Source organism: Artemia sp. Qi Xiang Cuo, chromosome 1 (assembly GCF_049724085.1).
Source record: "Artemia sp. Qi Xiang Cuo chromosome 1, ASM4972408v1, whole genome shotgun sequence".
In the NCBI taxonomy this organism is placed as follows: Eukaryota; Metazoa; Arthropoda; class Branchiopoda; order Anostraca; family Artemiidae; genus Artemia; species Artemia sp. Qi Xiang Cuo.
Window position 1 is genome coordinate 10,009,043 of NC_142794.1, and position 9,756 is coordinate 10,018,798.

Sequence of the window (9,756 nt, forward strand, 5' to 3'; positions counted from 1 at the left end):
CTGCTGCATTGTGTGCTTCGGCTGCAGCGAAGTACTTACCTGCTGAAGTCGAAACTTTCGTGAAGGAACTCATCAACTTCTTAAGCGCAACCCCTAAGAGACAGATGGAACTGAAGGTTTTTCCAGGAGTTTTGTGAAATTGCCAACAACTGACTTCTGCAGATAAGCGGAACACGCTGGTTGTCGCTTGAAGCCGGAATTAACAGATTACTTGAACAGTAGCCAGCCTTACATTTGTATCTGACAGACTTGTCCCTAACATCGTCGGACAGCTCTACAAGGGATAAAGCCAAAAAACTGCTATGTGCAATGGATATAGGCTTGAATAAGGCCTACTTGTACTTCCTCTTGTATATACTGGCAAAGATCAACAAGTTCAACCTTGAGTTCCAGTCATGCAGAACAAGGATTCATTGCCTTTTGAGACGGACCCGCGAGCTTTACTTGTCTACTCTGCAGTTTTTCCTTCGTCCTGAGAAGCTCAAAGGTAACTTTACTTCCCTAAACTTGAGCAGTCCTGAAAACTTTTTGAAGCTTGAAAATGTTAAACTTGGGATGAATACCGAGTTGCACCTTGAAAGCCTGTCAGTGGAAGATCGACGTCACTGGGTGCAAGCTATTCGAAAAGCCTGCCTTGCTTATCTTATTGAACTTGCTAAGCAGATCCATACTAGGATAAGACTGGATGACCCTGTTCTTACATCTTTAGAACTTATGGATCCACTGAAAGCTATGAGCCACGAAACTATGTCACTTTTCCCTCTTCTGCAGAGGTTTAAACATGTTGCTGTTAGACTCTGCAGAACCGAAGGGGAGAGGATGAAGATGCTGGAGGACCTTAATAGTGAGTACAAGAAAATGTAAATCCGAAGTGAATTTATTTCAGAAATAGTATCAGAATCAGATTTCGAGTGTCCTCCTACGTTCTGGAAGATGCTTACCAAACTAAAAATGGTAGCGGGAAAACCATGTTCCGAGTGCTCCCCAAGCTTATGTTCACCCTCTGTGCTTTGCCCCATGCTTCAACCGGTGCAGAGTGGCAGTTTTCCAGTTTAAGTATTATCCAGACAATTGGGCAAGACCGATTAAATATCGACACAGTTGGAGTTCTCATGCACTCCAAGCAGCTCTGCCGCAGAAACACAAGATGTGTTTCGGAGTGGGAGATTCCGCCCGCTCTGATTGATAGATGCAGAAAATAGAAGATGAACGCCAACGAACCCGGTCCCTGGGAAACAGAAGAGGGTGCAGGAACGGCGGTTAAGCTTTGAAAAAGTACCTGAAATTTTTGTGAAGCCTAGTTATAAGTATATACTGAATCTAAAAACTTTCAGAAAAGTTGGTTAAACTAGGGAATAAGACCAAGCCTGTTTGACCTAATGAATAACTAGGAACACATTTCCTGCATATGAAGGCAAATAAGCCGAATGACCAAAAGAAATCATATAAAGATGTTGCACAAGAAAAAAAGTACACTCTAGCTACTTTTTAGTTTTGTTTTCATTTTGATGACAAAAGTATTTACTGACTTTCTCACGCCAATGCCGCGACACGCGCACATTTTTGGCAACATCTAGTAAAATGGAAGCTAATCTAGTAAATTTTTTCGCCCAAAATTAGTACAAACCAAATCATCAGTGACAACGCTGGACTGACCTGCTTGATTATTTTATATCTAACTAGAATTCAGACATTTGGGTTTATTTTTAGGTGTAGGCATTAAAAGTAAGTTTCGTTAGGCATTCATAAAGACCATACATAGGCCTACGCTACTTCTTAGAAAGAAGCACTGAAAAATTAGAGTGGCTGGCCTACAATTGAATCCTCTGTTTGGTACTTTAAAGCTGTTTGTTCCTAACCTTTACAGTTATGCCCTCTCCTCTGATTTATCTAGGTGGGTGTAGCCCATTAGGGACATCCACCATAGGCTATGGCTAATATAGGGGTAAAGTTCATTTGTGATACAAATTAATGTTATGTAGTTTCAGGATGCAATTCTGTGTAGGGGGGGGGGGGTATATACTCTGTAAATATATAGGTTCTAAAAAATTCATGAATTTCTTAGAAAAACTGCTAAAATAAGGTTAAATCCCCCCTCCCCCTCCTGAAAAAAAAATTTAAGCTATTATTATTCTGCACATTATGGAGTAAGAATTGTTTTCTTAACATGTTTCCTTATGTCCAGCTTGGCTCATATGCTTATAATAGGGCTACTGGTTGGATAATTTAAAGCTTTGCAGGTAAATTTCTGTTTGGATAATTTAAAGCTTTGCAAGTAAATTTCTAGGTTGCCCTATAATTTAGCTTAGACAAACGTGAAAACATCATTTGATGTCTTTTTTTATGCTCTTTCATAATTCAGTTATTGGCTTCTTTTGCCAATTGCATCTTGAGCTCTTACGGGGGCCCCAAAGGTAGGCTATTTCATTTCGGTAACCATGCAAAGAAGTTATAGCCTAACCTGACCTGCAAAATACTTGATTTTCAATTCAAACTGTTTTCCTAGGCTATTGTTTCAAGTTTTTCAAATGCCATCAACAAAAATAGCACTGAATTTGGCAATTCAAAACTTTCCTGTTGACAATTCAGGGTATATATTTGCACATTAGGAGGGGGGGCAAAGTTAATGGTAAATTTCCATTGGGCCAAATAATTTAGCTAGGATGAATGTGAAAACTTCATTTGATGCTTTTTTATGCTCTTTCATAATTCATATGAAATACCTTCAGGGCCCATTTAAGGGCTCAAGATGCAATTTGCAAAATATTTATTGAATTATGAAAGAGCATAAAACGGCATCACTTTCATCCTAGCTAAATTATAAGACCACCAAGAAATTTACTGATTTGTATATAAATACAAGCCCATGGGCTTCACACATACCAACGATATTTTTTTCATTTTCACATGTGGTCCCAATCTAGCCCATGTCCGCTGCTTGGCATTCAAGCTTCTCTCTTCAGGATAGGTGGGGAGGAGGTGCCTAATGTCTCCAATCTATTTCCAAGTAGTATCTATTCATTGTCTCAGCTCAGTCCAGCATTCTGAGCAAATTTCATTTTCACTATTTTTATCTATAGTGGCCCCTCTTATAAGGTCTGTGGAATTATCATCTGTGCTTCCAGTTGCAAAATTTTAATTACTTAATAAACAGAATTTCAACATAATTGGCTGACTATCTGGGATTTATTTTTTTGGAAAACTTTCTGAGCTTGTGACAATTCTAAACAGTCAAAGCCAAGACGTAAACACAGACAGTCAACTAATATTTAACTCATTTTTTGAAGGAGTATATATCTTTGTACTTTAGATTTATCAAAAGCTTTTGATAGTGTATGTCATAGTCAGCTTTTTTCTGCTCTTCGTGGTTGCGGTGTCAATCTATCGGTTATTTTACTTCTTCGGTACTGGTACTCTAATTCTTTTCTTCAGCTGAAATCTGTGCCAGCTTCTATTATTAAATTGAAAAGAGGTTTAAGGCAAGGTGGAGTTTTATCTCCGACACTATTTAATTTATGTTTTACAGGAGTTCTGGCAAAGATATCGGCTACCTATCTCTCCAGTTTTTCTGATGTTTCATATCTGGCTTACGCTGATGATCTGCTTCTTATAAGCCGTACTAAAACTGGTTTATCTAATATGGTTTCTTGTGTTGCCACTTCTTTTTCAGACATAGGCCTTTCTCTTAATGTAGATAAATGTAAATTTCTTTCTTTTAATAACACTTCTAGTACTTCCCTTCGCTGTAGTGGCTTTACAATCCCTCTCGTAGATTCTTTTCGATGGCTCGGTATTTCTATTACTAATAGTCTTCCGAGCTTGCGCCAGCGCACAGTCTCAGATATTAACATGAAAATTAAATTAGGATATGCTTTTTTGGCAAAGATTTTTGCCAATAGAGGTAAATATAATAGACTCGCGTTGGCCAAGCTCTACTCAACTTTTTGTGACCATTCAATTCTTTTTGGTTCAGGAAATTTTCTCCTCCTTAAGAAAAATGAGTTAAAAAGAATCCGGATTAATTATTTTAGATTTGTAAATTTTTGTTGTTTCTTCCACCTTGGACCAAAAACCGGGTAATTATTAATAAGTTTCTTGTTTCTAATATTACTGAAAAACGGGAAGCACTACACAGAAAACTTTCAAATATTGCTTGTATCCAATTTTTTCCGCACCATCACCTTATCAGTTTTTTTCAGTCGTAAGTTTTTTTCTTTTATTTGTTTAGTAGTGTTTCTCTGTTTGGTCACTCCACATTTTTTAGTATTGTAAAGAGTGAGTAAAAATCAAATAATGATAATAATAATGACAGCTTCTGTCCATATTTGTGCCTATTACTGCTTATTAGATTCTGCAAGTTGTGAGTTTTTTTTTCTCTCTTCTTCTTTTCCCCCTCCTTTCATGTTATTTCTTTTTTGTTTTAGTGTCTTTTAAATTTTTACGTACTACTCTGTAACTGATAATCTTCGATTCTGTATTTATTTTTGTTGCATTTTATGTGTATTTCTTCGGCATACTCTGCATTTGGAGCCTCTGTACAGATTGGGTTAGAAATAAATAATAATAATAATAATAGGTTGCATCAAGACATGGCCTTAGTAGGTTTTGGTTTCTGAAGTTAGGCGATACCCAAACTCTTGTTTGTAGTTATTTTTGTTCGATCCAAACTTGATTTGCATTATTCAATTTAAGTTTCACTCGTTTTAAGATTTATTTATTCATTTACATTAATATATATTGTGTGTTTGTTCGCATTGATTGTTTATTTAATTTCTGTTCGTTTTAAGTTTCATTTATACTTTAATAGCAAAATATTTTTTTTCGTTTTAAGCTTGATTTTCATATTCAATCCAAGCATTACTTGCTTTAAGTTCTATTTATTCGTTTATATTATTACTTGTTATGTTTTTTGCTATGATTGTTTTTTAATTTCTGTTCGTTTTGGGTTTCATTTATTCCTTAATAGTAATTTCTGGTCGTTTTGAGTTTGAATTTTAACAGGTATTTGTATCTCCTGAGCTTAAGTTTAAAATGGTGTTTACTTTTCTTTGAAATACTTTTTATCGGAAAGTTTTTTTAATTAATAAGTACTAAATGGTTCGTCCGACATTAAAGCTGCATACTTTTCGATCATAATTGACTCGCCAATTCCTATTAACCTACTGACTCTTTGAGGATCCTTTATCCAAAGGCTAATTTGTGACGGCCTTACTAATCTTTTAATTGTAGAGAAGGGGTCGATAGTACTAAACGCTACATGTTGAAATGCAGGGGGCTGGGGTAAACTAGAATCTCCTGGATCATTATTTTTAATTTCGACACTAGGTAAAGACATTTTTACAAACATACCGGAACTGAGTGAGTAATTCTTAATGGAAACCACAAGAAGCAGTCTTAAAATAAGTAGTCTTATTCTAGAAAAGAAAATAAACGTGCAAATAAGCAAGCAATTATGCAAAAAAAAAAATAATAGCATGCGAAATGAAATAAAAAGAAGGAAATATATAGAAGAGAAGACATGCATTGTATTATCGAAATTAAAAGACTGTGAAATAGCAAGATTCTGGTCTTAGACTTTTAAGCGAAGCGTATAGAATTTTAAAATATTATTTAGACTTTATAATTTTTGTTGGGAGGGGGTTTTATCCCTCCGCTACCACTATTTTGTAACTGGTTTTCACAGAGTCTGGGGAATTAATAAGAGTTATTGTAGCGTGCAAACTTCAAACTCAACCGGTTAATAAATATATAAAAGAAGATAAATAAATATAAGAAGAAGGGCTAAAAATAACCCGTACCTAAGACTTGAGATAAAATTAACACAATACAAGAGTTAAAAAGAGCAAAGGTTTTATTTTGAAAATAAATATGGTTTTTGATTTTAAATGTATCATTTTAAAAAGAAAATCAAAAGAGATTTATAACTTGTAATATAAGTACAATGTTTGCATAATCTTCATACTGAAATAGGAGTTTTATGATATTAAGATAAACTAACTAATAACTAATATGTGAGCGAACCAAATGTTCCATAATTTTTAAATTATTACAGCGAGACTCAATGTCACGCTGTAGAGAGAAAAAAAAAGTAAATTTACATTATGAAACTAAAAAGGAACAATTTATTCGTACTCACATCTTAAGCCAAGCAACTAACACCAGCAAGCTCCCAAAACCGACTACCCTTTCCAAATACTTTTCCTGCCTCGTCTACAATCTTGTTTTTCACTTGGTACTTGTTATGATTCAAATCATACAAACAAAAATACTTCCAAGGCAATACCAAGAAGAGATGGTCCCTTATTTAACAACTAGGATTGAAATTATACATGCAATAACGAAAAATTCTTACAATGTCATCCCGCCACCTAGAAGTTGTAGTGTGTTGCAGAGGGTCTCGTTGCGCCATCTACTTTCAAATTTCTTACTATTGGTGGTGGGACAGTCGAAAAAAAAAAATCATATCCGTTTTGGAATTTGTCTGATTTTCAGTAAAAAACGGATATTTGTCCAGTGATTTTTTTTTATGAAGAAGAATTTTCTAACTTGTAAAATTGGCGGTCTGTTCTGTAAGCCATTTTTAAAATTCTCTTTACGCTAGATGGACGAAGGGAAAACTTTTGAAGATTTGCACATGTGTTTTATATTATTGATCTGATTTTGTGTGCCTTGTTGTTCAAGGAGGGGGACTATTATTTTTTTTTTGAAGGTTTTCGATCATGCTGATTTCAATGGTACAATTTTCATTTTAATCTGACGCCATTTTCAAAGAGTTTTAGTTTTTTTAAATCACCATAAATTTCTTTTCGCAATAAGGTTTCACTTTTAAGAAAAAACGAAATAATAGTTACGATTCGTAACTCAGTGTCATATGGCAATTTTTTTCACTAGATAGTTTTCCTCTAAACGCGTTTCTTAACTTTTGGTTGCGGTACTATGGGCTATGGTTCCTGGCTTTTTACTAGCAGTAACACAAGAAGAGAAAACGCTTGAGCGTACAACGCCAGAAAAAATTGCGGGAAATTAAAAAAAATGGAACAGTATGTCATACTAACATTTATTTTTGAGTAGTTTAATAGACTTTGGGTGGTTGATAACTTGCCAGCTGCATCCGAAATGTTACACTTGATGGAAGATAGCCTTGAGCATACTCAACACAATTTTCTGCTGGCATTTGAAGGTGAACTTGTAGCCAGAACAACCCTACCAGAGCCAGCAAAATTCTCAAGCAGACTCACTTCGCTCACTAGTTTGGTTGTGGGATTTCCCCTATTAGAAAGCAATTTTCGAATATAACCATCATTCTCATCGCAATTTCCTTTGATTTACTTCGGTAATGAAGAAGATTATTTAATTTTTCCCTATGAAACGCAATTTCGTTTTCAAGTGTCATAAGCCATAACGGGCATATGCTTATCAAGGATTGATATGTTAGTGTGACTTTTTGGACACTAACTAGAGTATTAAGTTAGTGTTATTCTGTTTTTGTTTTTTCACCATTCATCAAGTTAGAAAGGCTGCTCAATTACAAGGGCAGTTGAATGTGAACGAGAAGTATTTTAAAAGAACTTTGACTTTAGCGCAAAGAGAGAGTAGCGAGGGTTGAATCCCTCCTCATACACAGAGTGATTTCTGTTAGGTCTACAGTGGCAGGTCTACACCTATTGAAATTTTGACAAAACAACATTTTACCTTAATTTTCAGTTATCATTTTCTTTTTATCTGGCTTTAGTTCTGAAAACACGATTCCTGTTATTTGAGCAGAATATTAAGCCATATCAATGGCTTAATAAGTTTTTTTTTAACTGAAATATATAAGTTTTTTTTTAACTGAAAGTAAGGAACGACGTTAAAACTTAAAACGAAGAGAAATTATGCCGTATATGAAAAGGACTGTCCCCTCCTCAACGCCTCGCTCTTTACACTATCTGGTCCCTATTTCGGTGTTGGGAAGGTCCCTTGCTCCCTAATTTGGGCCATTGCTGACTTTACGGCCCCTGATTTTCCCATGAATATCTGTATTTGAACATTCTTATTTTTTTGCAGCTAATGATTAAAAGGCTCGGCCGAGGCAACACATTTAAATGCTGATTGCCCTCTATCAAGAGCAGGAGGAGACAGCAAAACCAGTAAATTCTGTATTCTGGAATAGTGTCATCCTGTTTCTTAGAGAAGGAATACACTATTCTTCAGCACAATACCAGATTAAAATGAAAAACCTGAAAAGGAAGAACAGGGACCAAAAAGATAAGGCAGGAAGGAGTGGAGCAGAAAAATAGTTTGGGGATATTTTGAAATCATGATGGCCCAAAAGCCAGAAGGCACTGATGCAGTGACTGCTTGAACTAGGAGGGGAGGGGTTGTTGAGAATCCCTGCTAACTCTGCATCACAATCGAAATCAAGCCGAGTGCTAGAAGCAGATGTAGATTCAGAGCCTAAGAAGGCCAGAAAACTGCCAAAAACAGATAGTTTTCAACAGCTAAGAAATGATGCGAATTTAAGGAATCATGAGCGGTTAAAATTTGAACAAGAAGTTCATCAACAAAGAATGAAATACAAGTACGTATTACTTGAAGTAAAAACAGAAGCGCTTAAGACTATGAAAAAAAAAATTGAGTAGGTAGTTTTGTTAAATTTTACTTTTATTTATATGAGAATTTTATTTAATAATTTTTTTTTGAAGGGCTGAGGAAATCGAAAAAGAGGAATCTACGCACCATGTGTATCTTAAATAAAAAAACTGCAATTCAATTTTTGTTGAAGTCTTCCATATTAAGATCTGCAATTTTTGGCAGTAGCAGGCACCAGATTAAAAAAAAGGAGAAAAAATAAATTTAGGCCAATAACCGTCAAAATTAAACAATACAAATGACACTAAAATTTTTTATAGGGTTTATATTTCCTTTCAAAGCATAGTTGGCTTTTGGGAACCAACGCATTCTTATTGTTTAAGTTTTTACGGACGAAAGCGTTGTCATATTCTACGAGTAACTTTCTCTTATCTCCGAAGTGTAAAACTAACACAAATCGCCATTAATAAAAAAAACAAACAGAAATGACAATAGATAACCTAATCTACCTTAAAACAAGCACAAATTAACAGGAGTAGGGCTGACAACCCCCCTGCCTCAAGACCAGAACATTATTTTTTACTTTGTTAAAGAAAAAAGCATGGATTGTCAGTCTAATATGCATATAGGCTACTGATATTTATGCCTTGAAGTCTTAATAATTCTTTTGTTTTATTAAAGTCAAAAAAGTAAAAACATTCAAAAAATTCTTGCCCAACAATTTGATCCCCGTTGAAAGGAAATTATTCCCAAACATTTCCTCTCCATGGAAAATATTCCAGACAATCCCCTCATCCCCCCCCCCGTGGAGAAAACTTCCTCGTGAAATATGTCCGTAGGTTTCCCAATAACAAACACTATCTGTACGCAATGGACAAATTGAAAAAATTAAAACGCACTTATACTTCTACAATGAGGTTCTTGAATTTTTGTTTGTAGTTAGGGAGGAAGATACTTCACAGTGTGCATTTTAATGCCAAAACATCCCAGTTCTCATTGAACCACTAGTATTGATTCAGACTTCGTTGTGTTAACACCAAAAAATTTTTCGGATATAACCCTGCTAAAGCTGTGAAATTTCCCTGTGGACTTTCAGTTTGTATTTATTTACATAATCGGATTATCGTTTTGCTGGCCATATCAAATTCCCATTTTCATTGCCAGTCTTCAGAGTTCAAGCACCTG

General features: G+C 35.2%; 1 pseudogene; it reads left to right on the plus strand.

Annotated features, from left to right (window-relative positions):
- The first annotated feature begins 1,205 nt into the window (after positions 1-1,205).
- On the plus strand, positions 1,206-8,621 carry LOC148955997 (uncharacterized; annotated as a pseudogene).
- Positions 8,622-9,756: the final 1,135 nt, after the last annotated feature.